General features: G+C 46.0%; 12 non-coding genes across 12 annotated transcripts; all 12 read left to right on the top strand.

Annotated features, from left to right (window-relative positions):
- The first annotated feature begins 141 nt into the window (after nucleotides 1-141).
- LOC130324796 (U2 spliceosomal RNA) lies at nucleotides 142-332 on the top strand. Its single transcript, XR_008869734.1, has one exon. It is a non-coding gene; the product is annotated as a U2 spliceosomal RNA (small nuclear RNA).
- A 2,085-nt stretch (nucleotides 333-2,417) lies between these two features.
- On the top strand, nucleotides 2,418-2,608 carry LOC130324795 (U2 spliceosomal RNA). Its single transcript, XR_008869733.1, has one exon. It is a non-coding gene; the product is annotated as a U2 spliceosomal RNA (small nuclear RNA).
- A 2,071-nt stretch (nucleotides 2,609-4,679) lies between these two features.
- LOC130324794 (U2 spliceosomal RNA) lies at nucleotides 4,680-4,870 on the top strand. Its single transcript, XR_008869732.1, has one exon. It is a non-coding gene; the product is annotated as a U2 spliceosomal RNA (small nuclear RNA).
- A 2,077-nt stretch (nucleotides 4,871-6,947) lies between these two features.
- LOC130324793 (U2 spliceosomal RNA) lies at nucleotides 6,948-7,138 on the top strand. Its single transcript, XR_008869731.1, has one exon. It is a non-coding gene; the product is annotated as a U2 spliceosomal RNA (small nuclear RNA).
- Nucleotides 7,139-9,231: 2,093 nt separating this feature from the next.
- LOC130324789 (U2 spliceosomal RNA) lies at nucleotides 9,232-9,422 on the top strand. Its single transcript, XR_008869730.1, has one exon. It is a non-coding gene; the product is annotated as a U2 spliceosomal RNA (small nuclear RNA).
- Nucleotides 9,423-11,506: 2,084 nt separating this feature from the next.
- On the top strand, nucleotides 11,507-11,697 carry LOC130324776 (U2 spliceosomal RNA). Its single transcript, XR_008869723.1, has one exon. It is a non-coding gene; the product is annotated as a U2 spliceosomal RNA (small nuclear RNA).
- Nucleotides 11,698-13,793: 2,096 nt separating this feature from the next.
- LOC130324764 (U2 spliceosomal RNA) lies at nucleotides 13,794-13,984 on the top strand. Its single transcript, XR_008869713.1, has one exon. It is a non-coding gene; the product is annotated as a U2 spliceosomal RNA (small nuclear RNA).
- Nucleotides 13,985-16,070: 2,086 nt separating this feature from the next.
- LOC130324752 (U2 spliceosomal RNA) lies at nucleotides 16,071-16,261 on the top strand. The gene has a single exon (XR_008869702.1). It is a non-coding gene; the product is annotated as a U2 spliceosomal RNA (small nuclear RNA).
- Nucleotides 16,262-18,315: 2,054 nt separating this feature from the next.
- On the top strand, nucleotides 18,316-18,506 carry LOC130324740 (U2 spliceosomal RNA). The gene has a single exon (XR_008869691.1). It is a non-coding gene; the product is annotated as a U2 spliceosomal RNA (small nuclear RNA).
- Nucleotides 18,507-20,596: 2,090 nt separating this feature from the next.
- Nucleotides 20,597-20,787, top strand: LOC130324728 (U2 spliceosomal RNA). Its single transcript, XR_008869680.1, has one exon. It is a non-coding gene; the product is annotated as a U2 spliceosomal RNA (small nuclear RNA).
- Nucleotides 20,788-22,879: 2,092 nt separating this feature from the next.
- LOC130324757 (U2 spliceosomal RNA) lies at nucleotides 22,880-23,070 on the top strand. Its single transcript, XR_008869707.1, has one exon. It is a non-coding gene; the product is annotated as a U2 spliceosomal RNA (small nuclear RNA).
- Nucleotides 23,071-25,152: 2,082 nt separating this feature from the next.
- LOC130324716 (U2 spliceosomal RNA) lies at nucleotides 25,153-25,343 on the top strand. Its single transcript, XR_008869669.1, has one exon. It is a non-coding gene; the product is annotated as a U2 spliceosomal RNA (small nuclear RNA).
- Nucleotides 25,344-26,616: the final 1,273 nt, after the last annotated feature.

Raw genomic sequence — 26,616 nt, 5'->3', positions numbered from 1 at the left:
TTTAGGTTCTGCTGTGTGTACTGGTGGTTGACTGCCCCCCAGCCCAGAGTGTGCATGGAAAATTGTCTGGCAGCCTCCCTGACAGCAAGCAGTGATAGTGCCCATGAAGGGGACCTTGTTGGGCCCGCCCCTTTCACGGTTATCGCTTCTCGGCCTTTTGGCTAAGATCAAGTGTAGTATCTGTTCTTATCAGTTTAATATCTGATACGTCCCCTATCTGGGGACCATATATTAAATGGATTTTTGAGAACGGGGGCCGATTTCGAAGCTTGCTTCCGTCGCCCTATGCATTGACCCGATATGGCAGTATCTTCGGGTACAGTGCACCACCCCCTTACAGGGTTAAAAAGAAAGATTCCTACTTTCATTGCTACCTGCTTGCTGGCTAGCCAGCTAGCCAGCCCTGTGGGCCTTGCTGCTGCTGCAGCCAAAAAACAAAAGGTGGTGCTGCTGCTGCTTCTGCTGCTTCTGCTTCTGCTTGTGTCTGGCCCCTGTTGGAGCGTCCAGGCACAGGACTTCTGCTGCTGCTGACTAAATGGCCTCCTTAATTGGATCATTTGAGTAGCCAGCACACCTGTGCAGGTAGGGCATGACATGATAGGCAGCTGCCTTGATAGCGGGTGGGTGCTGAATGTTCCTAATTGACAAAATAAGATTAATGCTTATGAAGAAATATAAAATCTCATCCCTTCCCCAATATCGCGCCACACCCCTACCCCTTAATTCCCTGGTTGAACTTGATGGACATATGTCTTTTTTCGACCGTACTAACTATGTAACTATGTAACATAACATGGGGGGGGTCTCCTGGCTGTTCACACAGGTGTGTCATTGCTGTACATTGACCATGCATTGCTTCTGTGGTATTGCAAAGGCAAAGACAAATGCTTCCAGCCATCCATTGCACTAATGGATTGGTCATCAGCTGGCTGTCTATGTCCCGCATCAATATAGACCAAAGTACAGAGGGTTAGGCTATGCTATTGTGCACCTACCTGATGCATCAGAAGGTGCGAGGCCCTTGCTAAATTCTGTGCACAGACTTTGAGATCTATGCTTTAGACTGTATCTAAACCTGCTCCAACATGGACTGACATTCTGGCCTACTTTCAGCCGATGCGACTTGTCTGTCGCTGAACAGTCGCTTTTTATGTATTCAGCACCTATGTATAATGTTGTAAAAATGCTCTAGAAGCTAAAGTCGCAGAAATGTCACACATATTTGGCCTGCAACTTTCTGTGCGACAAATTCAGACAGGAAAAATCAGTATAAATCCTTAGAAAATTATCCCCCAGTGTCTCCATCTGCTGGCGGTATTGAATAAGCATTGCTGCACTGATGGGGTATGCATTAGACGAAAAAAAAGAAGAAAAAGAAGAATAATACGCCCAGAAAAGAGGCGAAAAGGAGAAAAACGGAAAAAAACGTGAAAAAAAAGTAAGAGGAAGAGAAGGGAAAAAAAGGTGGAAATGGGTTTAAAAGTGATTTCGGCGGAGAAATATATATATATATATATATATATATATATATATATATATATATATGCGCACACACACACATAGATATAAACGTATTCTCCGTTGAGATATTGCAGCCGCTGCTGTGTCCAGGCCCAGGAGCCTTAGCACTGTGCTGTGATGTCACTCAATACCACTGACATCACTAGGTGTAAACAACATCTCTCCTTTGCTGTGTATGTGACTATGGAGCTGTTTGGTGATGTCGTCTATTACGGCCTTCATAGAAGCAACAGGAGATTGTTGCATCCATCTTGAACCCTCAGAACTACAGTGCTATGATGTCACTCACTTCCACAGGCCTTGCAGAGTGTAAACAACAACAACCCAGCTTTGTTGTGTATGTAACCATAGGGATTTGTGATGTCACCTAGAACCTTCACAGCAGCGACAGCTTTATGAGGAGCATCAGCACTGCTCTGCCTGAGCAGAACCATCACCGCCATAGGTTGTCAAATAACCCGGATTTAACCCACACAGGTAAGTCCAATGGGGTGCAGGCATGTCCTCTATGCTTACAGCTTCCCGTGGGTGTTGGTTTGATACCGTTTGGGGACAGCCAAGGAGGCATCTGCAGGCAACAAAGGTAGGTGTGTGCTTGTGTGTGTGTTTCCTATGCAGATCCTAAGCCCAGTGTCACATGCAAGTAGGAGGAGTAAGAAGGGTTCCTGGCAAATCCGGGTTATGGATTGCATTTAAAAAGGCCCCGTGGGAGTGCAATGGGCCCCTGTCTTGCTGCTTAGCAATAATGGTATGGGTTTAGGTTCTGCTGTGTGTACTGGTGGTTGACTGCCCCCCAGCCCAGAGTGTGCATGGAAAATTGTCTGGCAGCCTCCCTGACAGCAAGCAGTGATAGTGCCCATGAAGGGGACCTTGTTGGGCCCGCCCCTTTCACGGTTATCGCTTCTCGGCCTTTTGGCTAAGATCAAGTGTAGTATCTGTTCTTATCAGTTTAATATCTGATACGTCCCCTATCTGGGGACCATATATTAAATGGATTTTTGAGAACGGGGGCCGATTTCGAAGCTTGCTTCCGTCGCCCTATGCATTGACCCGATATGGCAGTATCTTCGGGTACAGTGCACCACCCCCTTACAGGGTTAAAAAGAAAGATTCCTACTTTCATTGCTACCTGCTTGCTGGCTAGCCAGCTAGCCAGCCCTGTGGGCCTTGCTGCTGCTGCAGCCAAAAAACAAAAGGTGGTGCTGCTGCTGCTTCTGCTGCTTCTGCTTCTGCTTGTGTCTGGCCCCTGTTGGAGCGTCCAGGCACAGGACTTCTGCTGCTGCTGACTAAATGGCCTCCTTAATTGGATCATTTGAGTAGCCAGCACACCTGTGCAGGTAGGGCATGACATGATAGGCAGCTGCCTTGATAGCGGGTGGGTGCTGAATGTTCCTAATTGACAAAATAAGATTAATGCTTATGAAGAAATATAAAATCTCATCCCTTCCCCAATATCGCGCCACACCCCTACCCCTTAATTCCCTGGTTGAACTTGATGGACATATGTCTTTTTTCGACCGTACTAACTATGTAACTATGTAACATAACATGGGGGGGGTCTCCTGGCTGTTCACACAGGTGTGTCATTGCTGTACATTGACCATGCATTGCTTCTGTGGTATTGCAAAGACAAATGCTTCCAGCCATCCATTGCACTAATGGATTGGTCATCAGCTGGCTGTCTATGTCCCGCATCAATATAGACCAAAGTACAGAGGGTTAGGCTATGCTATTGTGCACCTACCTGATGCATCAGAAGGTGCGAGGCCCTTGCTAAATTCTGTGCACAGACTTTGAGATCTATGCTTTAGACTGTATCTAAACCTGCTCCAACATGGACTGACATTCTGGCCTACTTTCAGCCGATGCGACTTGTCTGTCGCTGAACAGTCGCTTTTTATGTATTCAGCACCTATGTATAATGTTGTAAAAATGCTCTAGAAGCTAAAGTCGCAGAAATGTCACACATATTTGGCCTGCAACTTTCTGTGCGACAAATTCAGACAGGAAAAATCAGTATAAATCCTTAGAAAATTATCCCCCAGTGTCTCCATCTGCTGGCGGTATTGAATAAGCATTGCTGCACTGATGGGGTATGCATTAGACGAAAAAAAAGAAGAAAAAGAAGAATAATACGCCCAGAAAAGAGGCGAAAAGGAGAAAAACGTAAAAAAACGTGAAAAAAAAGTAAGAGGAAGAGAAGGGAAAAAAAGGTGGAAATGGGTTTAAAAGTGATTTCGGCGGAGAAATATATATATATATATATATATATATATATATATATATGCGCACACACACACATAGATATAAACGTATTCTCCGTTGAGATATTGCAGCCGCTGCTGTGTCCAGGCCCAGGAGCCTTAGCACTGTGCTGTGATGTCACTCAATACCACTGACATCACTAGGTGTAAACAACATCTCTCCTTTGCTGTGTATGTGACTATGGAGCTTTTTGGTGATGTCGTCTATTACGGCCTTCATAGAAGCAACAGGAGATTGTTGCATCCATCTTGAACCCTCAGAACTACAGTGCTATGATGTCACTCACTTCCACAGGCCTTGCAGAGTGTAAACAACAACAACCCAGCTTTGTTGTGTATGTAACCATAGGGATTTGTGATGTCACCTAGAACCTTCACAGCAGCGACAGCTTTATGAGGAGCATCAGCACTGCTCTGCCTGAGCAGAACCATCACCGCCATAGGTTGTCAAATAACCCGGATTTAACCCACACAGGTAAGTCCAATGGGGTGCAGGCATGTCCTCTATGCTTACAGCTTCCCGTGGGTGTTGGTTTGATACCGTTTGGGGACAGCCAAGGAGGCATCTGCAGGCAACAAAGGTAGGTGTGTGCTTGTGTGTGTGTTTCCTATGCAGATCCTAAGCCCAGTGTCACATGCAAGTAGGAGGAGTACGAAGGGTTCCTGGCAAATCCGGGTTATGGATTGCATTTAAAAAGGCCCCGTGGGAGTGCAATGGGCCCCTGTCTTGCTGCTTAGCAATAATGGTATGGGTTTAGGTTCTGCTGTGTGTACTGGTGGTTGACTGCCCCCCAGCCCAGAGTGTGCATGGAAAATTGTCTGGCAGCCTCCCTGACAGCAAGCAGTGATAGTGCCCATGAAGGGGACCTTGTTGGGCCCGCCCCTTTCACGGTTATCGCTTCTCGGCCTTTTGGCTAAGATCAAGTGTAGTATCTGTTCTTATCAGTTTAATATCTGATACGTCCCCTATCTGGGGACCATATATTAAATGGATTTTTGAGAACGGGGGCCGATTTCGAAGCTTGCTTCCGTCGCCCTATGCATTGACCCGATATGGCAGTATCTTCGGGTACAGTGCACCACCCCCTTACAGGGTTAAAAAGAAAGATTCCTACTTTCATTGCTACCTGCTTGCTGGCTAGCCAGCTAGCCAGCCCTGTGGGCCTTGCTGCTGCTGCAGCCAAAAAACAAAAGGTGGTGCTGCTGCTGCTTCTGCTGCTTCTGCTTCTGCTTGTGTCTGGCCCCTGTTGGAGCGTCCAGGCACAGGACTTCTGCTGCTGCTGACTAAATGGCCTCCTTAATTGGATCATTTGAGTAGCCAGCACACCTGTGCAGGTAGGGCATGACATGATAGGCAGCTGCCTTGATAGCGGGTGGGTGCTGAATGTTCCTAATTGACAAAATAAGATTAATGCTTATGAAGAAATATAAAATCTCATCCCTTCCCCAATATCGCGCCACACCCCTACCCCTTAATTCCCTGGTTGAACTTGATGGACATATGTCTTTTTTCGACCGTACTAACTATGTAACTATGTAACATAACATGGGGGGGGTCTCCTGGCTGTTCACACAGGTGTGTCATTGCTGTACATTGACCATGCATTGCTTCTGTGGTATTGCAAAGGCAAAGACAAATGCTTCCAGCCATCCATTGCACTAATGGATTGGTCATCAGCTGGCTGTCTATGTCCCGCATCAATATAGACCAAAGTACAGAGGGTTAGGCTATGCTATTGTGCACCTACCTGATGCATCAGAAGGTGCGAGGCCCTTGCTAAATTCTGTGCACAGACTTTGAGATCTATGCTTTAGACTGTATCTAAACCTGCTCCAACATGGACTGACATTCTGGCCTACTTTCAGCCGATGCGACTTGTCTGTCGCTGAACAGTCGCTTTTTATGTATTCAGCACCTATGTATAATGTTGTAAAAATGCTCTAGAAGCTAAAGTCGCAGAAATGTCACACATATTTGGCCTGCAACTTTCTGTGCGACAAATTCAGACAGGAAAAATCAGTATAAATCCTTAGAAAATTATCCCCCAGTGTCTCCATCTGCTGGCGGTATTGAATAAGCATTGCTGCACTGATGGGGTATGCATTAGACGAAAAAAAAGAAGAAAAAGAAGAATAATACGCCCAGAAAAGAGGCGAAAAGGAGAAAAACGTAAAAAAACGTGAAAAAAAAGTAAGAGGAAGAGAAGGGAAAAAAAGGTGGAAATGGGTTTAAAAGTGATTTCGGCGGAGAAATATATATATATATATATATATATATATATATATATATGCGCACACACACACATAGATATAAACGTATTCTCCGTTGAGATATTGCAGCCGCTGCTGTGTCCAGGCCCAGGAGCCTTAGCACTGTGCTGTGATGTCACTCAATACCACTGACATCACTAGGTGTAAACAACATCTCTCCTTTGCTGTGTATGTGACTATGGAGCTGTTTGGTGATGTCGTCTATTACGGCCTTCATAGAAGCAACAGGAGATTGTTGCATCCATCTTGAACCCTCAGAACTACAGTGCTATGATGTCACTCACTTCCACAGGCCTTGCAGAGTGTAAACAACAACAACCCAGCTTTGTTGTGTATGTAACCATAGGGATTTGTGATGTCACCTAGAACCTTCACAGCAGCGACAGCTTTATGAGGAGCATCAGCACTGCTCTGCCTGAGCAGAACCATCACCGCCATAGGTTGTCAAATAACCCGGATTTAACCCACACAGGTAAGTCCAATGGGGTGCAGGCATGTCCTCTATGCTTACAGCTTCCCGTGGGTGTTGGTTTGATACCGTTTGGGGACAGCCAAGGAGGCATCTGCAGGCAACAAAGGTAGGTGTGTGCTTGTGTGTGTGTTTCCTATGCAGATCCTAAGCCCAGTGTCACATGCAAGTAGGAGGAGTAAGAAGGGTTCCTGGCAAATCCGGGTTATGGATTGCATTTAAAAAGGCCCCGTGGGAGTGCAATGGGCCCCTGTCTTGCTGCTTAGCAATAATGGTATGGGTTTAGGTTCTGCTGTGTGTACTGGTGGTTGACTGCCCCCCAGCCCAGAGTGTGCATGGAAAATTGTCTGGCAGCCTCCCTGACAGCAAGCAGTGATAGTGCCCATGAAGGGGACCTTGTTGGGCCCGCCCCTTTCACGGTTATCGCTTCTCGGCCTTTTGGCTAAGATCAAGTGTAGTATCTGTTCTTATCAGTTTAATATCTGATACGTCCCCTATCTGGGGACCATATATTAAATGGATTTTTGAGAACGGGGGCCGATTTCGAAGCTTGCTTCCGTCGCCCTATGCATTGACCCGATATGGCAGTATCTTCGGGTACAGTGCACCACCCCCTTACAGGGTTAAAAAGAAAGATTCCTACTTTCATTGCTACCTGCTTGCTGGCTAGCCAGCTAGCCAGCCCTGTGGGCCTTGCTGCTGCTGCAGCCAAAAAACAAAAGGTGGTGCTGCTGCTGCTTCTGCTGCTTCTGCTTCTGCTTGTGTCTGGCCCCTGTTGGAGCGTCCAGGCACAGGACTTCTGCTGCTGCTGACTAAATGGCCTCCTTAATTGGATCATTTGAGTAGCCAGCACACCTGTGCAGGTAGGGCATGACATGATAGGCAGCTGCCTTGATAGCGGGTGGGTGCTGAATGTTCCTAATTGACAAAATAAGATTAATGCTTATGAAGAAATATAAAATCTCATCCCTTCCCCAATATCGCGCCACACCCCTACCCCTTAATTCCCTGGTTGAACTTGATGGACATATGTCTTTTTTCGACCGTACTAACTATGTAACTATGTAACATAACATGGGGGGGGTCTCCTGGCTGTTCACACAGGTGTGTCATTGCTGTACATTGACCATGCATTGCTTCTGTGGTATTGCAAAGGCAAAGACAAATGCTTCCAGCCATCCATTGCACTAATGGATTGGTCATCAGCTGGCTGTCTATGTCCCGCATCAATATAGACCAAAGTACAGAGGGTTAGGCTATGCTATTGTGCACCTACCTGATGCATCAGAAGGTGCGAGGCCCTTGCTAAATTCTGTGCACAGACTTTGAGATCTATGCTTTAGACTGTATCTAAACCTGCTCCAACATGGACTGACATTCTGGCCTACTTTCAGCCGATGCGACTTGTCTGTCGCTGAACAGTCGCTTTTTATGTATTCAGCACCTATGTATAATGTTGTAAAAATGCTCTAGAAGCTAAAGTCGCAGAAATGTCACACATATTTGGCCTGCAACTTTCTGTGCGACAAATTCAGACAGGAAAAATCAGTATAAATCCTTAGAAAATTATCCCCCAGTGTCTCCATCTGCTGGCGGTATTGAATAAGCATTGCTGCACTGATGGGGTATGCATTAGACGAAAAAAAAGAAGAAAAAGAAGAATAATACGCCCAGAAAAGAGGCGAAAAGGAGAAAAACGTAAAAAAACGTGAAAAAAAAGTAAGAGGAAGAGAAGGGAAAAAAAGGTGGAAATGGGTTTAAAAGTGATTTCGGCGGAGAAATATATATATATATATATATATATATATATATATATATATATATATATATATATGCGCACACACACACATAGATATAAACGTATTCTCCGTTGAGATATTGCAGCCGCTGCTGTGTCCAGGCCCAGGAGCCTTAGCACTGTGCTGTGATGTCACTCAATACCACTGACATCACTAGGTGTAAACAACATCTCTCCTTTGCTGTGTATGTGACTATGGAGCTGTTTGGTGATGTCGTCTATTACGGCCTTCATAGAAGCAACAGGAGATTGTTGCATCCATCTTGAACCCTCAGAACTACAGTGCTATGATGTCACTCACTTCCACAGGCCTTGCAGAGTGTAAACAACAACAACCCAGCTTTGTTGTGTATGTAACCATAGGGATTTGTGATGTCACCTAGAACCTTCACAGCAGCGACAGCTTTATGAGGAGCATCAGCACTGCTCTGCCTGAGCAGAACCATCACCGCCATAGGTTGTCAAATAACCCGGATTTAACCCACACAGGTAAGTCCAATGGGGTGCAGGCATGTCCTCTATGCTTACAGCTTCCCGTGGGTGTTGGTTTGATACCGTTTGGGGACAGCCAAGGAGGCATCTGCAGGCAACAAAGGTAGGTGTGTGCTTGTGTGTGTGTTTCCTATGCAGATCCTAAGCCCAGTGTCACATGCAAGTAGGAGGAGTAAGAAGGGTTCCTGGCAAATCCGGGTTATGGATTGCATTTAAAAAGGCCCCGTGGGAGTGCAATGGGCCCCTGTCTTGCTGCTTAGCAATAATGGTATGGGTTTAGGTTCTGCTGTGTGTACTGGTGGTTGACTGCCCCCCAGCCCAGAGTGTGCATGGAAAATTGTCTGGCAGCCTCCCTGACAGCAAGCAGTGATAGTGCCCATGAAGGGGACCTTGTTGGGCCCGCCCCTTTCACGGTTATCGCTTCTCGGCCTTTTGGCTAAGATCAAGTGTAGTATCTGTTCTTATCAGTTTAATATCTGATACGTCCCCTATCTGGGGACCATATATTAAATGGATTTTTGAGAACGGGGGCCGATTTCGAAGCTTGCTTCCGTCGCCCTATGCATTGACCCGATATGGCAGTATCTTCGGGTACAGTGCACCACCCCCTTACAGGGTTAAAAAGAAAGATTCCTACTTTCATTGCTACCTGCTTGCTGGCTAGCCAGCTAGCCAGCCCTGTGGGCCTTGCTGCTGCTGCAGCCAAAAAACAAAAGGTGGTGCTGCTGCTGCTTCTGCTGCTTCTGCTTCTGCTTGTGTCTGGCCCCTGTTGGAGCGTCCAGGCACAGGACTTCTGCTGCTGCTGACTAAATGGCCTCCTTAATTGGATCATTTGAGTAGCCAGCACACCTGTGCAGGTAGGGCATGACATGATAGGCAGCTGCCTTGATAGCGGGTGGGTGCTGAATGTTCCTAATTGACAAAATAAGATTAATGCTTATGAAGAAATATAAAATCTCATCCCTTCCCCAATATCGCGCCACACCCCTACCCCTTAATTCCCTGGTTGAACTTGATGGACATATGTCTTTTTTCGACCGTACTAACTATGTAACTATGTAACATAACATGGGGGGGGGTCTCCTGGCTGTTCACACAGGTGTGTCATTGCTGTACATTGACCATGCATTGCTTCTGTGGTATTGCAAAGGCAAAGACAAATGCTTCCAGCCATCCATTGCACTAATGGATTGGTCATCAGCTGGCTGTCTATGTCCCGCATCAATATAGACCAAAGTACAGAGGGTTAGGCTATGCTATTGTGCACCTACCTGATGCATCAGAAGGTGCGAGGCCCTTGCTAAATTCTGTGCACAGACTTTGAGATCTATGCTTTAGACTGTATCTAAACCTGCTCCAACATGGACTGACATTCTGGCCTACTTTCAGCCGATGCGACTTGTCTGTCGCTGAACAGTCGCTTTTTATGTATTCAGCACCTATGTATAATGTTGTAAAAATGCTCTAGAAGCTAAAGTCGCAGAAATGTCACACATATTTGGCCTGCAACTTTCTGTGCGACAAATTCAGACAGGAAAAATCAGTATAAATCCTTAGAAAATTATCCCCCAGTGTCTCCATCTGCTGGCGGTATTGAATAAGCATTGCTGCACTGATGGGGTATGCATTAGACGAAAAAAAAGAAGAAAAAGAAGAATAATACGCCCAGAAAAGAGGCGAAAAGGAGAAAAACGTAAAAAAACGTGAAAAAAAAGTAAGAGGAAGAGAAGGGAAAAAAAGGTGGAAATGGGTTTAAAAGTGATTTCGGCGGAGAAATATATATATATATATATATATATATATATATATATATATATATGCGCACACACACACATAGATATAAACGTATTCTCCGTTGAGATATTGCAGCCGCTGCTGTGTCCAGGCCCAGGAGCCTTAGCACTGTGCTGTGATGTCACTCAATACCACTGACATCACTAGGTGTAAACAACATCTCTCCTTTGCTGTGTATGTGACTATGGAGCTGTTTGGTGATGTCGTCTATTACGGCCTTCATAGAAGCAACAGGAGATTGTTGCATCCATCTTGAACCCTCAGAACTACAGTGCTATGATGTCACTCACTTCCACAGGCCTTGCAGAGTGTAAACAACAACAACCCAGCTTTGTTGTGTATGTAACCATAGGGATTTGTGATGTCACCTAGAACCTTCACAGCAGCGACAGCTTTATGAGGAGCATCAGCACTGCTCTGCCTGAGCAGAACCATCACCGCCATAGGTTGTCAAATAACCCGGATTTAACCCACACAGGTAAGTCCAATGGGGTGCAGGCATGTCCTCTATGCTTACAGCTTCCCGTGGGTGTTGGTTTGATACCGTTTGGGGACAGCCAAGGAGGCATCTGCAGGCAACAAAGGTAGGTGTGTGCTTGTGTGTGTGTTTCCTATGCAGATCCTAAGCCCAGTGTCACATGCAAGTAGGAGGAGTAAGAAGGGTTCCTGGCAAATCCGGGCTATGGATTGCATTTAAAAAGGCCCCGTGGGAGTGCAATGGGCCCCTGTCTTGCTGCTTAGCAATAATGGTATGGGTTTAGGTTCTGCTGTGTGTACTGGTGGTTGACTGCCCCCCAGCCCAGAGTGTGCATGGAAAATTGTCTGGCAGCCTCCCTGACAGCAAGCAGTGATAGTGCCCATGAAGGGGACCTTGTTGGGCCCGCCCCTTTCACGGTTATCGCTTCTCGGCCTTTTGGCTAAGATCAAGTGTAGTATCTGTTCTTATCAGTTTAATATCTGATACGTCCCCTATCTGGGGACCATATATTAAATGGATTTTTGAGAACGGGGGCCGATTTCGAAGCTTGCTTCCGTCGCCCTATGCATTGACCCGATATGGCAGTATCTTCGGGTACAGTGCACCACCCCCTTACAGGGTTAAAAAGAAAGATTCCTACTTTCATTGCTACCTGCTTGCTGGCTAGCCAGCTAGCCAGCCCTGTGGGCCTTGCTGCTGCTGCAGCCAAAAAACAAAAGGTGGTGCTGCTGCTGCTTCTGCTGCTTCTGCTTCTGCTTGTGTCTGGCCCCTGTTGGAGCGTCCAGGCACAGGACTTCTGCTGCTGCTGACTAAATGGCCTCCTTAATTGGATCATTTGAGTAGCCAGCACACCTGTGCAGGTAGGGCATGACATGATAGGCAGCTGCCTTGATAGCGGGTGGGTGCTGAATGTTCCTAATTGACAAAATAAGATTAATGCTTATGAAGAAATATAAAATCTCATCCCTTCCCCAATATCGCGCCACACCCCTACCCCTTAATTCCCTGGTTGAACTTGATGGACATATGTCTTTTTTCGACCGTACTAACTATGTAACTATGTAACATAACATGGGGGGGGGGGGGGGGGTCTCCTGGCTGTTCACACAGGTGTGTCATTGCTGTACATTGACCATGCATTGCTTCTGTGGTATTGCAAAGGCAAAGACAAATGCTTCCAGCCATCCATTGCACTAATGGATTGGTCATCAGCTGGCTGTCTATGTCCCGCATCAATATAGACCAAAGTACAGAGGGTTAGGCTATGCTATTGTGCACCTACCTGATGCATCAGAAGGTGCGAGGCCCTTGCTAAATTCTGTGCACAGACTTTGAGATCTATGCTTTAGACTGTATCTAAACCTGCTCCAACATGGACTGACATTCTGGCCTACTTTCAGCCGATGCGACTTGTCTGTCGCTGAACAGTCGCTTTTTATGTATTCAGCACCTATGTATAATGTTGTAAAAATGCTCTAGAAGCTAAAGTCGCAGAAATGTCACACATATTTGGCCTGCAACTTTCTGTGCGACAAATTCAGACAGGAAAAATCAGTATAAATCCTTAGAAAATTATCCCCCAGTGTCTCCATCTGCTGGCGGTATTGAATAAGCATTGCTGCACTGATGGGGTATGCATTAGACGAAAAAAAAGAAGAAAAAGAAGAATAATACGCCCAGAAAAGAGGCGAAAAGGAGAAAAACGTAAAAAAACGTGAAAAAAAAGTAAGAGGAAGAGAAGGGAAAAAAAGGTGGAAATGGGTTTAAAAGTGATTTCGGCGGAGAAATATATATATATATATATATATATATATATATATATATATATATATATGCGCACACACACACATAGATATAAACGTATTCTCCGTTGAGATATTGCAGCCGCTGCTGTGTCCAGGCCCAGGAGCCTTAGCACTGTGCTGTGATGTCACTCAATACCACTGACATCACTAGGTGTAAACAACATCTCTCCTTTGCTGTGTATGTGACTATGGAGCTGTTTGGTGATGTCGTCTATTACGGCCTTCATAGAAGCAACAGGAGATTGTTGCATCCATCTTGAACCCTCAGAACTACAGTGCTATGATGTCACTCACTTCCACAGGCCTTGCAGAGTGTAAACAACAACAACCCAGCTTTGTTGTGTATGTAACCATAGGGATTTGTGATGTCACCTAGAACCTTCACAGCAGCGACAGCTTTATGAGGAGCATCAGCACTGCTCTGCCTGAGCAGAACCATCACCGCCATAGGTTGTCAAATAACCCGGATTTAACCCACACAGGTAAGTCCAATGGGGTGCAGGCATGTCCTCTATGCTTACAGCTTCCCGTGGGTGTTGGTTTGATACCGTTTGGGGACAGCCAAGGAGGCATCTGCAGGCAACAAAGGTAGGTGTGTGCTTGTGTGTGTGTTTCCTATGCAGATCCTAAGCCCAGTGTCACATGCAAGTAGGAGGAGTAAGAAGGGTTCCTGGCAAATCCGGGCTATGGATTGCATTTAAAAAGGCCCCGTGGGAGTGCAATGGGCCCCTGTCTTGCTGCTTAGCAATAATGGTATGGGTTTAGGTTCTGCTGTGTGTACTGGTGGTTGACTGCCCCCCAGCCCAGAGTGTGCATGGAAAATTGTCTGGCAGCCTCCCTGACAGCAAGCAGTGATAGTGCCCATGAAGGGGACCTTGTTGGGCCCGCCCCTTTCACGGTTATCGCTTCTCGGCCTTTTGGCTAAGATCAAGTGTAGTATCTGTTCTTATCAGTTTAATATCTGATACGTCCCCTATCTGGGGACCATATATTAAATGGATTTTTGAGAACGGGGGCCGATTTCGAAGCTTGCTTCCGTCGCCCTATGCATTGACCCGATATGGCAGTATCTTCGGGTACAGTGCACCACCCCCTTACAGGGTTAAAAAGAAAGATTCCTACTTTCATTGCTACCTGCTTGCTGGCTAGCCAGCTAGCCAGCCCTGTGGGCCTTGCTGCTGCTGCAGCCAAAAAACAAAAGGTGGTGCTGCTGCTGCTTCTGCTGCTTCTGCTTCTGCTTGTGTCTGGCCCCTGTTGGAGCGTCCAGGCACAGGACTTCTGCTGCTGCTGACTAAATGGCCTCCTTAATTGGATCATTTGAGTAGCCAGCACACCTGTGCAGGTAGGGCATGACATGATAGGCAGCTGCCTTGATAGCGGGTGGGTGCTGAATGTTCCTAATTGACAAAATAAGATTAATGCTTATGAAGAAATATAAAATCTCATCCCTTCCCCAATATCGCGCCACACCCCTACCCCTTAATTCCCTGGTTGAACTTGATGGACATATGTCTTTTTTCGACCGTACTAACTATGTAACTATGTAACATAACATGGGGGGGGGGGGGGGGGTCTCCTGGCTGTTCACACAGGTGTGTCATTGCTGTACATTGACCATGCATTGCTTCTGTGGTATTGCAAAGGCAAAGACAAATGCTTCCAGCCATCCATTGCACTAATGGATTGGTCATCAGCTGGCTGTCTATGTCCCGCATCAATATAGACCAAAGTACAGAGGGTTAGGCTATGCTATTGTGCACCTACCTGATGCATCAGAAGGTGCGAGGCCCTTGCTAAATTCTGTGCACAGACTTTGAGATCTATGCTTTAGACTGTATCTAAACCTGCTCCAACATGGACTGACATTCTGGCCTACTTTCAGCCGATGCGACTTGTCTGTCGCTGAACAGTCGCTTTTTATGTATTCAGCACCTATGTATAATGTTGTAAAAATGCTCTAGAAGCTAAAGTCGCAGAAATGTCACACATATTTGGCCTGCAACTTTCTGTGCGACAAATTCAGACAGGAAAAATCAGTATAAATCCTTAGAAAATTATCCCCCAGTGTCTCCATCTGCTGGCGGTATTGAATAAGCATTGCTGCACTGATGGGGTATGCATTAGACGAAAAAAAAGAAGAAAAAGAAGAATAATACGCCCAGAAAAGAGGCGAAAAGGAGAAAAACGTAAAAAAACGTGAAAAAAAAGTAAGAGGAAGAGAAGGGAAAAAAAGGTGGAAATGGGTTTAAAAGTGATTTCGGCGGAGAAATATATATATATATATATATATATATATATATATATATGCGCACACACACACATAGATATAAACGTATTCTCCGTTGAGATATTGCAGCCGCTGCTGTGTCCAGGCCCAGGAGCCTTAGCACTGTGCTGTGATGTCACTCAATACCACTGACATCACTAGGTGTAAACAACATCTCTCCTTTGCTGTGTATGTGACTATGGAGCTGTTTGGTGATGTCGTCTATTACGGCCTTCATAGAAGCAACAGGAGATTGTTGCATCCATCTTGAACCCTCAGAACTACAGTGCTATGATGTCACTCACTTCCACAGGCCTTGCAGAGTGTAAACAACAACAACCCAGCTTTGTTGTGTATGTAACCATAGGGATTTGTGATGTCACCTAGAACCTTCACAGCAGCGACAGCTTTATGAGGAGCATCAGCACTGCTCTGCCTGAGCAGAACCATCACCGCCATAGGTTGTCAAATAACCCGGATTTAACCCACACAGGTAAGTCCAATGGGGTGCAGGCATGTCCTCTATGCTTACAGCTTCCCGTGGGTGTTGGTTTGATACCGTTTGGGGACAGCCAAGGAGGCATCTGCAGGCAACAAAGGTAGGTGTGTGCTTGTGTGTGTGTTTCCTATGCAGATCCTAAGCCCAGTGTCACATGCAAGTAGGAGGAGTAAGAAGGGTTCCTGGCAAATCCGGGTTATGGATTGCATTTAAAAAGGCCCCGTGGGAGTGCAATGGGCCCCTGTCTTGCTGCTTAGCAATAATGGTATGGGTTTAGGTTCTGCTGTGTGTACTGGTGGTTGACTGCCCCCCAGCCCAGAGTGTGCATGGAAAATTGTCTGGCAGCCTCCCTGACAGCAAGCAGTGATAGTGCCCATGAAGGGGACCTTGTTGGGCCCGCCCCTTTCACGGTTATCGCTTCTCGGCCTTTTGGCTAAGATCAAGTGTAGTATCTGTTCTTATCAGTTTAATATCTGATACGTCCCCTATCTGGGGACCATATATTAAATGGATTTTTGAGAACGGGGGCCGATTTCGAAGCTTGCTTCCGTCGCCCTATGCATTGACCCGATATGGCAGTATCTTCGGGTACAGTGCACCACCCCCTTACAGGGTTAAAAAGAAAGATTCCTACTTTCATTGCTACCTGCTTGCTGGCTAGCCAGCTAGCCAGCCCTGTGGGCCTTGCTGCTGCTGCAGCCAAAAAACAAAAGGTGGTGCTGCTGCTGCTTCTGCTGCTTCTGCTTCTGCTTGTGTCTGGCCCCTGTTGGAGCGTCCAGGCACAGGACTTCTGCTGCTGCTGACTAAATGGCCTCCTTAATTGGATCATTTGAGTAGCCAGCACACCTGTGCAGGTAGGGCATGACATGATAGGCAGCTGCCTTGATAGCGGGTGGGTGCTGAATGTTCCTAATTGACAAAATAAGATTAATGCTTATGAAGAAATATAAAATCTCATCCCTTCCCCAATATCGCGCCACACCCCTACCCCTTAATTCCCTGGTTGAACTTGATGGACATATGTCTTTTTTCGACCGTACTAACTAACTATGTAACATAACATGGGGGGGGTCTCCTGGCTGTTCACACAGGTGTGTCATTGCTGTACATTGACCATGCATTGCTTCTGTGGTATTGCAAAGGCAAAGACAAATGCTTCCAGCCATCCATTGCACTAATGGATTGGTCATCAGCTGGCTGTCTATGTCCCGCATCAATATAGACCAAAGTACAGAGGGTTAGGCTATGCTATTGTGCACCTACCTGATGCATCAGAAGGTGCGAGGCCCTTGCTAAATTCTGTGCACAGACTTTGAGATCTATGCTTTAGACTGTATCTAAACCTGCTCCAACATGGACTGACATTCTGGCCTACTTTCAGCCGATGCGACTTGTCTGTCGCTGAACAGTCGCTTTTTATGTATTCAGCACCTATGTATAATGTTGTAAAAATGCTCTAGAAGCTAAAGTCGCAGAAATGTCACACATATTTGGCCTGCAACTTTCTGTGCGACAAATTCAGACAGGAAAAATCAGTATAAATCCTTAGAAAATTATCCCCCAGTGTCTCCATCTGCTGGCGGTATTGAATAAGCATTGCTGCACTGATGGGGTATGCATTAGACGAAAAAAAAGAAGAAAAAGAAGAATAATACGCCCAGAAAAGAGGCGAAAAGGAGAAAAACGTAAAAAAACGTGAAAAAAAAGTAAGAGGAAGAGAAGGGAAAAAAAAGGTGGAAATGGGTTTAAAAGTGATTTCGGCGGAGAAATATATATATATATATATGCGCACACACACACATAGATATAAACGTATTCTCCGTTGAGATATTGCAGCCGCTGCTGTGTCCAGGCCCAGGAGCCTTAGCACTGTGCTGTGATGTCACTCAATACCACTGACATCACTAGGTGTAAACAACATCTCTCCTTTGCTGTGTATGTGACTATGGAGCTGTTTGGTGATGTCGTCTATTACGGCCTTCATAGAAGCAACAGGAGATTGTTGCATCCATCTTGAACCCTCAGAACTACAGTGCTATGATGTCACTCACTTCCACAGGCCTTGCAGAGTGTAAACAACAACAACCCAGCTTTGTTGTGTATGTAACCATAGGGATTTGTGATGTCACCTAGAACCTTCACAGCAGCGACAGCTTTATGAGGAGCATCAGCACTGCTCTGCCTGAGCAGAACCATCACCGCCATAGGTTGTCAAATAACCCGGATTTAACCCACACAGGTAAGTCCAATGGGGTGCAGGCATGTCCTCTATGCTTACAGCTTCCCGTGGGTGTTGGTTTGATACCGTTTGGGGACAGCCAAGGAGGCATCTGCAGGCAACAAAGGTAGGTGTGTGCTTGTGTGTGTGTTTCCTATGCAGATCCTAAGCCCAGTGTCACATGCAAGTAGGAGGAGTAAGAAGGGTTCCTGGCAAATCCGGGTTATGGATTGCATTTAAAAAGGCCCCGTGGGAGTGCAATGGGCCCCTGTCTTGCTGCTTAGCAATAATGGTATGGGTTTAGGTTCTGCTGTGTGTACTGGTGGTTGACTGCCCCCCAGCCCAGAGTGTGCATGGAAAATTGTCTGGCAGCCTCCCTGACAGCAAGCAGTGATAGTGCCCATGAAGGGGACCTTGTTGGGCCCGCCCCTTTCACGGTTATCGCTTCTCGGCCTTTTGGCTAAGATCAAGTGTAGTATCTGTTCTTATCAGTTTAATATCTGATACGTCCCCTATCTGGGGACCATATATTAAATGGATTTTTGAGAACGGGGGCCGATTTCGAAGCTTGCTTCCGTCGCCCTATGCATTGACCCGATATGGCAGTATCTTCGGGTACAGTGCACCACCCCCTTACAGGGTTAAAAAGAAAGATTCCTACTTTCATTGCTACCTGCTTGCTGGCTAGCCAGCTAGCCAGCCCTGTGGGCCTTGCTGCTGCTGCAGCCAAAAAACAAAAGGTGGTGCTGCTGCTGCTTCTGCTGCTTCTGCTTCTGCTTGTGTCTGGCCCCTGTTGGAGCGTCCAGGCACAGGACTTCTGCTGCTGCTGACTAAATGGCCTCCTTAATTGGATCATTTGAGTAGCCAGCACACCTGTGCAGGTAGGGCATGACATGATAGGCAGCTGCCTTGATAGCGGGTGGGTGCTGAATGTTCCTAATTGACAAAATAAGATTAATGCTTATGAAGAAATATAAAATCTCATCCCTTCCCCAATATCGCGCCACACCCCTACCCCTTAATTCCCTGGTTGAACTTGATGGACATATGTCTTTTTTCGACCGTACTAACTATGTAACTATGTAACATAACATGGGGGGGGGGGGGGGGGTCTCCTGGCTGTTCACACAGGTGTGTCATTGCTGTACATTGACCATGCATTGCTTCTGTGGTATTGCAAAGGCAAAGACAAATGCTTCCAGCCATCCATTGCACTAATGGATTGGTCATCAGCTGGCTGTCTATGTCCCGCATCAATATAGACCAAAGTACAGAGGGTTAGGCTATGCTATTGTGCACCTACCTGATGCATCAGAAGGTGCGAGGCCCTTGCTAAATTCTGTGCACAGACTTTGAGATCTATGCTTTAGACTGTATCTAAACCTGCTCCAACATGGACTGACATTCTGGCCTACTTTCAGCCGATGCGACTTGTCTGTCGCTGAACAGTCGCTTTTTATGTATTCAGCACCTATGTATAATGTTGTAAAAATGCTCTAGAAGCTAAAGTCGCAGAAATGTCACACATATTTGGCCTGCAACTTTCTGTGCGACAAATTCAGACAGGAAAAATCAGTATAAATCCTTAGAAAATTATCCCCCAGTGTCTCCATCTGCTGGCGGTATTGAATAAGCATTGCTGCACTGATGGGGTATGCATTAGACGAAAAAAAAGAAGAAAAAGAAGAATAATACGCCCAGAAAAGAGGCGAAAAGGAGAAAAACGTAAAAAAACGTGAAAAAAAAGTAAGAGGAAGAGAAGGGAAAAAAAGGTGGAAATGGGTTTAAAAGTGATTTCGGCGGAGAAATATATATATATATATATATATATATATATATATATATATATGCGCACACACACACATAGATATAAACGTATTCTCCGTTGAGATATTGCAGCCGCTGCTGTGTCCAGGCCCAGGAGCCTTAGCACTGTGCTGTGATGTCACTCAATACCACTGACATCACTAGGTGTAAACAACATCTCTCCTTTGCTGTGTATGTGACTATGGAGCTGTTTGGTGATGTCGTCTATTACGGCCTTCATAGAAGCAACAGGAGATTGTTGCATCCATCTTGAACCCTCAGAACTACAGTGCTATGATGTCACTCACTTCCACAGGCCTTGCAGAGTATAAACAACAACAACCCAGCTTTGTTGTGTATGTAACCATAGGGATTTGTGATGTCACCTAGAACCTTCACAGCAGCGACAGCTTTATGAGGAGCATCAGCACTGCTCTGCCTGAGCAGAACCATCACCGCCATAGGTTGTCAAATAACCCGGATTTAACCCACACAGGTAAGTCCAATGGGGTGCAGGCATGTCCTCTATGCTTACAGCTTCCCGTGGGTGTTGGTTTGATACCGTTTGGGGACAGCCAAGGAGGCATCTGCAGGCAACAAAGGTAGGTGTGTGCTTGTGTGTGTGTTTCCTATGCAGATCCTAAGCCCAGTGTCACATGCAAGTAGGAGGAGTAAGAAGGGTTCCTGGCAAATCCGGGTTATGGATTGCATTTAAAAAGGCCCCGTGGGAGTGCAATGGGCCCCTGTCTTGCTGCTTAGCAATAATGGTATGGGTTTAGGTTCTGCTGTGTGTACTGGTGGTTGACTGCCCCCCAGCCCAGAGTGTGCATGGAAAATTGTCTGGCAGCCTCCCTGACAGCAAGCAGTGATAGTGCCCATGAAGGGGACCTTGTTGGGCCCGCCCCTTTCACGGTTATCGCTTCTCGGCCTTTTGGCTAAGATCAAGTGTAGTATCTGTTCTTATCAGTTTAATATCTGATACGTCCCCTATCTGGGGACCATATATTAAATGGATTTTTGAGAACGGGGGCCGATTTCGAAGCTTGCTTCCGTCGCCCTATGCATTGACCCGATATGGCAGTATCTTCGGGTACAGTGCACCACCCCCTTACAGGGTTAAAAAGAAAGATTCCTACTTTCATTGCTACCTGCTTGCTGGCTAGCCAGCTAGCCAGCCCTGTGGGCCTTGCTGCTGCTGCAGCCAAAAAACAAAAGGTGGTGCTGCTGCTGCTTCTGCTGCTTCTGCTTCTGCTTGTGTCTGGCCCCTGTTGGAGCATCCAGGCACAGGACTTCTGCTGCTGCTGACTAAATGGCCTCCTTAATTGGATCATTTGAGTAGCCAGCACACCTGTGCAGGTAGGGCATGACATGATAGGCAGCTGCCTTGATAGCGGGTGGGTGCTGAATGTTCCTAATTGACAAAATAAGATTAATGCTTATGAAGAAATATAAAATCTCATCCCTTCCCCAATATCGCGCCACACCCCTACCCCTTAATTCCCTGGTTGAACTTGATGGACATATGTCTTTTTTCGACCGTACTAACTATGTAACTATGTAACATAACATGGGGGGGGGGGGGTCTCCTGGCTGTTCACACAGGTGTGTCATTGCTGTACATTGACCATGCATTGCTTCTGTGGTATTGCAAAGGCAAAGACAAATGCTTCCAGCCATCCATTGCACTAATGGATTGGTCATCAGCTGGCTGTCTATGTCCCGCATCAATATAGACCAAAGTACAGAGGGTTAGGCTATGCTATTGTGCACCTACCTGATGCATCAGAAGGTGCGAGGCCCTTGCTAAATTCTGTGCACAGACTTTGAGATCTATGCTTTAGACTGTATCTAAACCTGCTCCAACATGGACTGACATTCTGGCCTACTTTCAGCCGATGCGACTTGTCTGTCGCTGAACAGTCGCTTTTTATGTATTCAGCACCTATGTATAATGTTGTAAAAATGCTCTAGAAGCTAAAGTCGCAGAAATGTCACACATATTTGGCCTGCAACTTTCTGTGCGACAAATTCAGACAGGAAAAATCAGTATAAATCCTTAGAAAATTATCCCCCAGTGTCTCCATCTGCTGGCGGTATTGAATAAGCATTGCTGCACTGATGGGGTATGCATTAGACGAAAAAAAAGAAGAAAAAGAAGAATAATACGCCCAGAAAAGAGGCGAAAAGGAGAAAAACGTAAAAAAACGTGAAAAAAAAGTAAGAGGAAGAGAAGGGAAAAAAAGGTGGAAATGGGTTTAAAAGTGATTTCGGCGGAGAAATATATATATATATATATATATATATATATATATATATATATATATATGCGCACACACACACATAGATATAAACGTATTCTCCGTTGAGATATTGCAGCCGCTGCTGTGTCCAGGCCCAGGAGCCTTAGCACTGTGCTGTGATGTCACTCAATACCACTGACATCCCTAGGTGTAAACAACATCTCTCCTTTGCTGTGTATGTGACTATGGAGCTGTTTGGTGATGTCGTCTATTACGGCCTTCATAGAAGCAACAGGAGATTGTTGCATCCATCTTGAACCCTCAGAACTACAGTGCTATGATGTCACTCACTTCCACAGGCCTTGCAGAGTGTAAACAACAACAACCCAGCTTTGTTGTGTATGTAACCATAGGGATTTGTGATGTCACCTAGAACCTTCACAGCAGCGACAGCTTTATGAGGAGCATCAGCACTGCTCTGCCTGAGCAGAACCATCACCGCCATAGGTTGTCAAATAACCCGGATTTAACCCACACAGGTAAGTCCAATGGGGTGCAGGCATGTCCTCTATGCTTACAGCTTCCCGTGGGTGTTGGTTTGATACCGTTTGGGGACAGCCAAGGAGGCATCTGCAGGCAACAAAGGTAGGTGTGTGCTTGTGTGTGTGTTTCCTATGCAGATCCTAAGCCCAGTGTCACATGCAAGTAGGAGGAGTAAGAAGGGTTCCTGGCAAATCCGGGTTATGGATTGCATTTAAAAAGGCCCCGTGGGAGTGCAATGGGCCCCTGTCTTGCTGCTTAGCAATAATGGTATGGGTTTAGGTTCTGCTGTGTGTACTGGTGGTTGACTGCCCCCCAGCCCAGAGTGTGCATGGAAAATTGTCTGGCAGCCTCCCTGACAGCAAGCAGTGATAGTGCCCATGAAGGGGACCTTGTTGGGCCCGCCCCTTTCACGGTTATCGCTTCTTGGCCTTTTGGCTAAGATCAAGTGTAGTATCTGTTCTTATCAGTTTAATATCTGATACGTCCCCTATCTGGGGACCATATATTAAATGGATTTTTGAGAACGGGGGCCGATTTCGAAGCTTGCTTCCGTCGCCCTATGCATTGACCCGATATGGCAGTATCTTCGGGTACAGTGCACCACCCCCTTACAGGGTTAAAAAGAAAGATTCCTACTTTCATTGCTACCTGCTTGCTGGCTAGCCAGCTAGCCAGCCCTGTGGGCCTTGCTGCTGCTGCAGCCAAAAAACAAAAGGTGGTGCTGCTGCTGCTTCTGCTGCTTCTGCTTCTGCTTGTGTCTGGCCCCTGTTGGAGCGTCCAGGCACAGGACTTCTGCTGCTGCTGACTAAATGGCCTCCTTAATTGGATCATTTGAGTAGCCAGCACACCTGTGCAGGTAGGGCATGACATGATAGGCAGCTGCCTTGATAGCGGGTGGGTGCTGAATGTTCCTAATTGACAAAATAAGATTAATGCTTATGAAGAAATATAAAATCTCATCCCTTCCCCAATATCGCGCCACACCCCTACCCCTTAATTCCCTGGTTGAACTTGATGGACATATGTCTTTTTTCGACCGTACTAACTATGTAACTATGTAACATAACATGGGGGGGGTCTCCTGGCTGTTCACACAGGTGTGTCATTGCTGTACATTGACCATGCATTGCTTCTGTGGTATTGCAAAGGCAAAGACAAATGCTTCCAGCCATCCATTGCACTAATGGATTGGTCATCAGCTGGCTGTCTATGTCCCGCATCAATATAGACCAAAGTACAGAGGGTTAGGCTATGCTATTGTGCACCTACCTGATGCATCAGAAGGTGCGAGGCCCTTGCTAAATTCTGTGCACAGACTTTGAGATCTATGCTTTAGACTGTATCTAAACCTGCTCCAACATGGACTGACATTCTGGCCTACTTTCAGCCGATGCGACTTGTCTGTCGCTGAACAGTCGCTTTTTATGTATTCAGCACCTATGTATAATGTTGTAAAAATGCTCTAGAAGCTAAAGTCGCAGAAATGTCACACATATTTGGCCTGCAACTTTCTGTGCGACAAATTCAGACAGGAAAAATCAGTATAAATCCTTAGAAAATTATCCCCCAGTGTCTCCATCTGCTGGCGGTATTGAATAAGCATTGCTGCACTGATGGGGTATGCATTAGACGAAAAAAAAGAAGAAAAAGAAGAATAATACGCCCAGAAAAGAGGCGAAAAGGAGAAAAACGTAAAAAAACGTGAAAAAAAAGTAAGAGAAGAGAAGGGAAAAAAAGGTGGAAATGGGTTTAAAAGTGATTTCGGCGGAGAAATATATATATATATATATATATATATATATATATATATATATATGCGCACACACACACATAGATATAAACGTATTCTCCGTTGAGATATTGCAGCCGCTGCTGTGTCCAGGCCCAGGAGCCTTAGCACTGTGCTGTGATGTCACTCAATACCACTGACATCACTAGGTGTAAACAACATCTCTCCTTTGCTGTGTATGTGACTATGGAGCTGTTTGGTGATGTCGTCTATTACGGCCTTCATAGAAGCAACAGGAGATTGTTGCATCCATCTTGAACCCTCAGAACTACAGTGCTATGATGTCACTCACTTCCACAGGCCTTGCAGAGTGTAAACAACAACAACCCAGCTTTGTTGTGTATGTAACCATAGGGATTTGTGATGTCACCTAGAACCTTCACAGCAGCGACAGCTTTATGAGGAGCATCAGCACTGCTCTGCCTGAGCAGAACCATCACCGCCATAAGTTGTCAAATAACCCGGATTTAACCCACACAGGTAAGTCCAATGGGGTGCAGGCATGTCCTCTATGCTTACAGCTTCCCGTGGGTGTTGGTTTGATACCGTTTGGGGACAGCCAAGGAGGCATCTGCAGGCAACAAAGGTAGGTGTGTGCTTGTGTGTGTGTTTCCTATGCAGATCCTAAGCCCAGTGTCACATGCAAGTAGGAGGAGTAAGAAGGGTTCCTGGCAAATCCGGGTTATGGATTGCATTTAAAAAGGCCCCGTGGGAGTGCAATGGGCCCCTGTCTTGCTGCTTAGCAATAATGGTATGGGTTTAGGTTCTGCTGTGTGTACTGGTGGTTGACTGCCCCCCAGCCCAGAGTGTGCATGGAAAATTGTCTGGCAGCCTCCCTGACAGCAAGCAGTGATAGTGCCCATGAAGGGGACCTTGTTGGGCCCGCCCCTTTCACGGTTATCGCTTCTCGGCCTTTTGGCTAAGATCAAGTGTAGTATCTGTTCTTATCAGTTTAATATCTGATACGTCCCCTATCTGGGGACCATATATTAAATGGATTTTTGAGAACGGGGGCCGATTTCGAAGCTTGCTTCCGTCGCCCTATGCATTGACCCGATATGGCAGTATCTTCGGGTACAGTGCACCACCCCCTTACAGGGTTAAAAAGAAAGATTCCTACTTTCATTGCTACCTGCTTGCTGGCTAGCCAGCTAGCCAGCCCTGTGGGCCTTGCTGCTGCTGCAGCCAAAAAACAAAAGGTGCTGCTTCTGCTGCTTCTGCTTCTGCTTGTGTCTGGCCCCTGTTGGAGCGTCCAGGCACAGGACTTCTGCTGCTGCTGACTAAATGGCCTCCTTAATTGGATCATTTGAGTAGCCAGCACACCTGTGCAGGTAGGGCATGACATGATAGGCAGCTGCCTTGATAGCGGGTGGGTGCTGAATGTTCCTAATTGACAAAATAAGATTAATGCTTATGAAGAAATATAAAATCTCATCCCTTCCCCAATATCGCGCCACACCCCTACCCCTTAATTCCCTGGTTGAACTTGATGGACATATGTCTTTTTTCGACCGTACTAACTATGTAACTATGTAACATAACATGGGGGGGGTCTCCTGGCTGTTCACACAGGTGTGTCATTGCTGTACATTGACCATGCATTGCTTCTGTGGTATTGCAAAGGCAAAGACAAATGCTTCCAGCCATCCATTGCACTAATGGATTGGTCATCAGCTGGCTGTCTATGTCCCGCATCAATATAGACCAAAGTACAGAGGGTTAGGCTATGCTATTGTGCACCTACCTGATGCATCAGAAGGTGCGAGGCCCTTGCTAAATTCTGTGCACAGACTTTGAGATCTATGCTTTAGACTGTATCTAAACCTGCTCCAACATGGACTGACATTCTGGCCTACTTTCAGCCGATGCGACTTGTCTGTCGCTGAACAGTCGCTTTTTATGTATTCAGCACCTATGTATAATGTTGTAAAAATGCTCTAGAAGCTAAAGTCGCAGAAATGTCACACATATTTGGCCTGCAACTTTCTGTGCGACAAATTCAGACAGGAAAAATCAGTATAAATCCTTAGAAAATTATCCCCCAGTGTCTCCATCTGCTGGCGGTATTGAATAAGCATTGCTGCACTGATGGGGTATGCATTAGACGAAAAAAAAGAAGAAAAAGAAGAATAATACGCCCAGAAAAGAGGCGAAAAGGAGAAAAACGTAAAAAAACGTGAAAAAAAAGTAAGAGGAAGAGAAGGGAAAAAAAGGTGGAAATGGGTTTAAAAGTGATTTCGGCGGAGAAATATATATATATATATATATATATATATATATATATATATATATATGCGCACACACACACATAGATATAAACGTATTCTCCGTTGAGATATTGCAGCCGCTGCTGTGTCCAGGCC

Source organism: Hyla sarda, unplaced genomic scaffold (assembly GCF_029499605.1).
Source record: "Hyla sarda isolate aHylSar1 unplaced genomic scaffold, aHylSar1.hap1 scaffold_266, whole genome shotgun sequence".
NCBI classification, from domain to species: Eukaryota; Metazoa; Chordata; class Amphibia; order Anura; family Hylidae; genus Hyla; species Hyla sarda.
Note: the sequence above shows the minus strand (reverse complement) of the source record. Positions and strands in the feature narration are given on the sequence as shown.